The sequence below is a fragment of the Lathyrus oleraceus genome, chromosome 4, assembly GCF_024323335.1.
Source record: "Lathyrus oleraceus cultivar Zhongwan6 chromosome 4, CAAS_Psat_ZW6_1.0, whole genome shotgun sequence".
NCBI lineage: Eukaryota > Viridiplantae > Streptophyta > Magnoliopsida > Fabales > Fabaceae > Lathyrus > Lathyrus oleraceus.
The window spans coordinates 365,860,037-365,867,041 of record NC_066582.1 but is presented as its reverse complement, the minus strand read 5'-3'; the positions used below and the strand labels follow the sequence as shown (position 1 = coordinate 365,867,041).

Below are 7,005 nucleotides of genomic sequence, written 5' to 3'. Positions count from 1 at the left end.
CGCAGCACCGGAAGTTTAAGCTTAGTATACCCTCTGGCGGAACCTGAATGTTACGCTCGCGCCCGTTTATTCTTTCATAGGATTAAGAGAGTTATGGCCGAATATCAAAACCAAAGACCTCTTAAGGACTTCGCCCAACCATCTAACGAAGAACCTAGTTCTAGTATAGTAAACCCAACCATCCCAGCTAATAATTTTGAACTTAAACCATCCCTGTTGCAACTAGTGCAACAGAGACAATTCGCAGGTCTCGCTACTGAGAACCTAAACCAACATTTAAAAATATTTCTTCAATTAGCAGACACTTTTAAAATCAATGGAGCTTCTCCTGAGGCAATACGTTTACGATTATTTCCTTTTTCCCTCAGAGATAAAGCCCTATCATGGTTAGATTCCCTTCCATCCAATTCCATTACGACTTGGGATAACCTTAGAAGAGTTTTTCTTGCTAGATATTTTCCCCCAAGTAAAACCGCCGTTCTTCGAAACCATATAACTAGATTTACCCAAAACCAAGGAGAATCGTTGTTCGAAGCTTGGGAGAGATATAAAGAGTTGTTACGAGCATGCCCACATCATGGTTTAGAAAATTGGTTAATCATTCAAACCTTTTATAATGGACTTCATTATAACACCAAGATGACCATCGACGCTGCCGCAGGCGGTGCGCCGATGAACAAACCTTATCCTGAAGCTAGTGCCCTCATCGAAGATATGGCTCAAAACCATCAATCATGGGGAGTCGAACGAGCGACAGTTGAGAAGAAGGAAGCCCAATGAGGAGTGCATGAACTAAGCTCTATAGACATGATGCAAGCTAAAATGGACGCATTAGCCCTCAAAGTCGAGCATATGTGCAAAAACCCGAATACTGTAGCCGCAGTTTCGTTGGATTGTGAGATATGTGGAACCAAAGGACACTAATCTGCAGAATGCAGTCTATTAAACGAAACCCACTCTGAGCAAGTGAACTACACCCAAGGGAACCCATATTCGAATACCTATAACCCTGGATGGAGGAATCACCCGAACTTCTCCTATAAAAATAATAACCTATTCAAAATAATGCACCTCCGAGACCTAGTTATCAAGCCCCTAGATCATATCAACCTATGCAACCTGTACCATCAAAGTCGAGCCTTGAGAAAATTATGGAAAATTTTATCACCGCTCAAACCCAACAAAACAAGGAGTTCATGAACCAAAACATTCATGTTAACGAATTGATTACTCAGTTAGGAACCAAGGTTGACCAAATAGTTACTCATACCAAGATGCTTGAAACCCAGATCTCTCGGGTAGCTTTAAACCAAGCCCCTCACACTACACCTGGAGGATAATTCCCTGGACAACCTCAACAAAATCCGAGAGGACAAGCCAATGCCATTACCCTACAAAGTGGGAACGCTTATGATGAGCCACCAAACCCTAGATTGAGTGAACCTGAAATTTCTAAGGAATGTACCAAATCCACGAACGAAGTAAAGGAACCAGAGGAATCTGAAAACCAGGAAGGTCGAGAAAAAGGAGAAGAACCTAAAGATAAAACTTACGTACCACCCCGGCCATATAAACCACCTATACCATATCCACCAAGACTCAAACAAACCCAGATCAATAAACAGTATCAAAAATTTATTAAAGTTATAGAAAAACTTCATGTAGAAATCCCTTTCACAGAAACCATCACCCAAATACCTTCTTATGCAAAGTTTCTCAAAGACATCCTTACCAATAAACGTAGACTTGACGATCCGAAGCCTTTGGAATGTAATGTTATTTCCGAGGACAAATTAGCAAAGAAAGATAAAGATCTTGGAAATTTCTCCATTCCTTGCCTTTTGGGTAATCATGTCATCGAAAAAGCTTTTCTAGACTTAGGAGCTAGTGTGAGCCTAATGCCTTTAGCAGTTTGTGAGAGGTTAAACTTAGGAGAATTACAACCCACTAAGATGTCACTTCAGTTAGCCCATAGATTTGTTAAATATCTGATAGGAATTTTAGAAGATGTTCCTGTTAGGATAGGTCAGTTATTTATCCCTACCGATTTTGTTGTCATGGACATCAAAGAGGACAATGATATACCAATCCTTCTAGGTAGACCGTTCTTATCGACTGCAGGAGCCATCATAGATGTCAAGAAAGGAAAGTTGACATTTGAAGTAGGTGACGAGAAAATAGAATTTATACTTTCGAAATTTCTTATGGCACCTGTGATGGGAGACTCGTATTATGCCTTAGATATCATTGATGAATGTGTTAGAGAATTAGAACGAAAAGAAATTATAAAAACAATTAAGCTACCATTAACTCTCGTAAGGGAATATGATGACTTTAAGAAACCCTACATCGATGATAACCTTTATGAATGTTTATCCCTTACTCCAGATCCCATGCCATGCCCTAAGAAACCAACCTTAGAACTTAAGGAACTGCCTAAGAACCTGAGATATGAGTTCCTCGATGAAAAGATGAACCATTCAGTTATAGTCAGTGCTACCTTGAGCCAAGAGGAAACGAACCAACTTTTAGATGTTTTACGAAGATATCCCTCAGCCTTAGGATTTAATATCTCTGACCTGAAAGGTATAAGCCCGTCCGTATGCATGCATCGGATTTCGCTCGAAGAAGATTCAAAACCCTCCAGGGAACATCAGAGAAGAATAAACCCTATAATGAGTGATGTTGTTAAAAAGGAAGTTCTTAAGTTACTTGAGGCAGGTATCATCTTCCAGATCTCTGATAGTAAGTGGGTGAGCCATGTGCATGTAGTACCTAAAAAGGGAGGCATCACAGTTGTGCAAAACGATAAAGGCGAACATGTAGCAAAACGTTTAGAAGGAGGATGACGGATGTGTATAGATTATAGAAAATTAAATAAAGCAACTAGGAAGGATCATTTCCCTTTACCATTTATAGACCAAATGTTGGAGCGTCTAGCCAGACACTCTTACTTCTGTTATCTAGATGGATACTCTGGATTCTTCCAAATACCTATCCACCCCGAAGATCAAGAAAAAACTACCTTTACAGGCCCTTATGGAACTTTTGCCTACAGACGAATGTCGTTCGGCCTCTGTAATGCCCCAGCTACTTTCCAACGCTACATGATGTCAATCTTTGCAGATTACCTAGATGGTATCATGGAAGTGTTTATGGATAATTTCTCGGTTTGCGGATTTGATTTCCCCAATTGCCTTGCTACCCTTGAGAAAATCCTGGAGAGGTGCGTGGAGATGAACCTCGTGCTAAATTGGGAAAAATGTCATTTCATGGTAACCGAAGGAATAGTTTTAGGACATATACTTTCCGAAAAAGGTATAGAGGTAGATAAAGCTAAAATAGAAGTTATAAAAAACCTAAAACCCCCAAAAACCATCAGAGAAGTCCGAAGCTTTCTTGGACACGCTGGATTCTACCGGCGTTTTATTAAGGACTTCTCCAAAATAACCAAACCTTTAACTGGACTTTTAATGAAAGATGCCGAATTCATTTTCGATGAAAAATGTAATGACGCATTTAATCTTTTAAAGCAAGGGTTAGTATCAGCACCCATTATGAAACCACCTGATTGGTCGGAACCTTTTGAGATAATGTGCGATGCTAGTGATTATGCAGTTGGAGGCGTTCTAGGACAAAGGAAAGATAAAAAATTACATGCCATTTATTATGCCGGTAGAACCCTAGATGCTGCCCAACTTAACTACGCAACAACTGAAAAAGAATTACTCGCTATAGTTTTCGCTATAGACAAATTTAGATCTTATCTAGTAGGAGCAAAAATTATAGTTTACACCGATCATGCTGCCATGCGTTACCTATTAAGTAAAAAAGATGCCAAGCCCAGGTTACTCCGATGGATTCTATTACTACAAGAGTTTGATTTAGACATGAGAGATAAAAAAGGCACTGAAAATGTAGTAGCCGATCACCTTTCTAGGCTAGAACATCTAAAACCTGAACTAGTACCCATAAATGATGATTTCGCCTATGATAGACTGATAGCTAGAGTAGAAACCATTGAAGATGATAACCTAGATCCTTATGAGCACCCCCAAAATTCCTTAGCAATAAGTAACGTACCCTGGTATGCAGACTTCATTAATTACCTAGCTGCTGATATAGTACCCCCTGATCTTGACTACCACTGCAAAAAGAAATTCTTCCACGATGTGAGAAACTTCTATTGGGACGAACCGCTCCTTTTCAAAAGGGGTAAAGATGGCATTTTTCACCGTTGCATTCTAGAAGAAGAGGTAAATAGTATTATCAAGCATTGTCATTCTGCACCTTATGATGGACATGCGAGCACCTCTAAGACATACGCCAAGATTCTTCAAGCTGGCCTATTCTGGCCTACCATGTGGCGAGATGTCTATGCTTGCATTGTCAAGTGTGATAGATGCCAACGCATTGGAAACATTTCAAGGCGTGATGAAATGCCTATAAGAAACATTCAGGAAGTAGAACTCTTTGACGTATGGGGTATAGATTTCATGGGACCTTTCCCACCATCCTTAGGAAACAGGTATATCTTAGTAGCTGTAGACTATGTGTCTAAGTGGATTGAAGCTATAGCAGCACCCACAAACGACACTAGGGTAGTGATTAAACTATTTAAAAACTATATATTCCCTAGATTTGGAACACCACGTTTAGTCATAAGCGATGGAGGATCACACTTTATATCGAGAATATTTGACAAACTTTTAAGAAAATATGGAGTTAGGCATAGAGTAGCAACACCATACCATCCACAAACTAGTGGCCAAGTAGAAGTATCTAATAGGGAGATAAAATAAATCCTAGAGAAAACTATTTCTATTTCTAGGAGAGACTGGTCTCAGAAGCTTCAAGAAGCATTATGGGCCTATAGAACCGCTTTCAAAACCCTTATAGGAACTACTCCTTACCAACTAGTTTATGGAAAATCCTGTCACTTACCGTTCGAATTAGAGCATAAAGCCTATTGGGCCATTAAAACTTTGAATTTAGACTACCTAGCCGCTGGAGAAAAGCGTACCATAGACATTCATAAATTAGAAGAACTTAGGCAATCGGCCTACGAGAATGCAAAAATATATAAAGAGAGGACAAAAGCCTATCACGACAAAAGAATAGTAAAGAAAAACTTCAATATAGGCGATCATGTTCTCCTTTTCAACTCTAGGTTACGACTCTTCCCTGGAAAGCTACGTTCAAGATGGACTGGTCCTTTCGAAGTATCCAAGATTCTGAGATCCGGAGCCGTAGAAATCAAGAACGAAACATGTAGTCCATTCGTTGTAAATGGACAAAGACTGAAGCTCTACGAAGGAGGAGACATTCCAGCATACTACTCAAGCCACACCCTGATTGATCCACCAATTCCTACTACTACAGGTGTATAAATTCTAATCGTCAAGCTAATGACGTTAAACAAGCGTTGCGTGGGAGGCAACCCATGGTTTTTCATTCATTTTACTTTTTCGCATTTATTTATTTTTATTTTTATTTTATTTTATCATATTTTGCATTGAGACTAAAATTTGAATGGTTGTAATTTTCAGGATCACTTTCTTAACTTTTACAGGATGCAGGATTTCGATGACATGCATGTGGCCTATAGAGATAATGCTCAGAGAGAGCGCTACATCGCTCTGTATCAGCACCCTATGGCACCCACACGTTATCCTGATCAGCACTGTATGGAGGCACTGGGTATCGAGCCGAGTATCTGATTCCTTAGCCACCAGCTTCACTGAGACGAGTTTGCTGATGACTTGAGTAACACCTACAGGAACCTGACACTGGAGTTCCTGAGTTCATTCGACTATGACCCATACTCTGGACCAGATGGGTATGCTGCTTTCAGGCTCTTTGGAGTTGAGTACTCCTTGAGCCAGAAAGAGTTCGGTGACTTATTGGGTTTCCAGACCACTCCTGATGCTATCCCGGAGACACTTATGGGATATTTTCTGGGTAAGGAGGTGGAGAAGTTTTGGAGAGATATATCGGGTGGCAGAAGCCAGGATCCATCTACACAGTTGTCTCATGTTATACATAACCCTGCCTTCAGATACTTTCAGATGATATTAGCATATTCCTTCCTGGGAAGACCGGATGCAGAGACACTACTGAGTGAAGAGGAGATCTTCCTATTATTTTGTGCATCCCAGTCTCGCCTAGTAGCATGTGGGAACTTTTTATTATACAGTCTCAGCGGTATCTCCAGATCTACCGAAGGAGTCATCCATGTCGGCGGAATCATCACGCAGATTGTTGTCGCTTTAGGTCTGTCTCGCAAGCTGTTACATCTTCGGACCTACTGTGGGTACACTACCATGGACATCGACTTCTGTTTGACCAGAGGGTTGATGAGGAAAGCCTCTTTCCACCCATGTCAGTTCCGATTGCTAGTCGACAGCGAGGCTATCCACTATTTCACACTGCCAGATCCTATGATGACCAGTGTGCATGATCCAGCGAATTGGAGTTATGCTCTGGAGGGCCAGGGAGAGACCGTTGAGGAGCCGAGATCACCACCCGTTGCTGAATACACGCCTATACCACCTTCTCCCAGAATCACTGTTTTCTCTAATAATCTTTCATTGCAGACCCCCGACATCCGCATTCAGATTGCTGAGTGTCGAAGAGAGATCGCATAGCTTAGACAAGAGGTGGATGTCCTCACTTAACAGATAAGAGTGTCTGATCTCACCCATGCTACAAAAGCCAACTGTCTATATCAGGAGATCGCAGAGCTCAGGCAGGAAGTAGCCACGCTCCGTGGATCCACTCAAGAAGATGACATCCCCACTATATGATCTCACCATTACATCTTATTTTATCTTTCTTTTATTTTAATTTTCTCGTATTTACATAACCCATCTTATATTATTGCATTTGGAATATTATATAAACTACATCTATACATCAATATTTATACTTTTATCTATATATGTCTTATGTTTGTTTTATTTGCATTTTTTATTTTAGTTGTTTATTTATTTATTAGTCTCATAT

At 40.4% G+C, this 7,005-nt stretch overlaps 1 non-coding gene across 1 annotated transcript; it reads right to left on the bottom strand.

Moving 5' to 3' along the window:
• Window positions 1–477: 477 nt before the first annotated feature.
• LOC127077883 (small nucleolar RNA R71) lies at window positions 478–584 on the bottom strand. Its single transcript, XR_007787649.1, has one exon. It is a non-coding gene; the product is annotated as a small nucleolar RNA R71 (small nucleolar RNA).
• Between the last annotated feature and the right edge of the window lie 6,421 nt (window positions 585–7,005).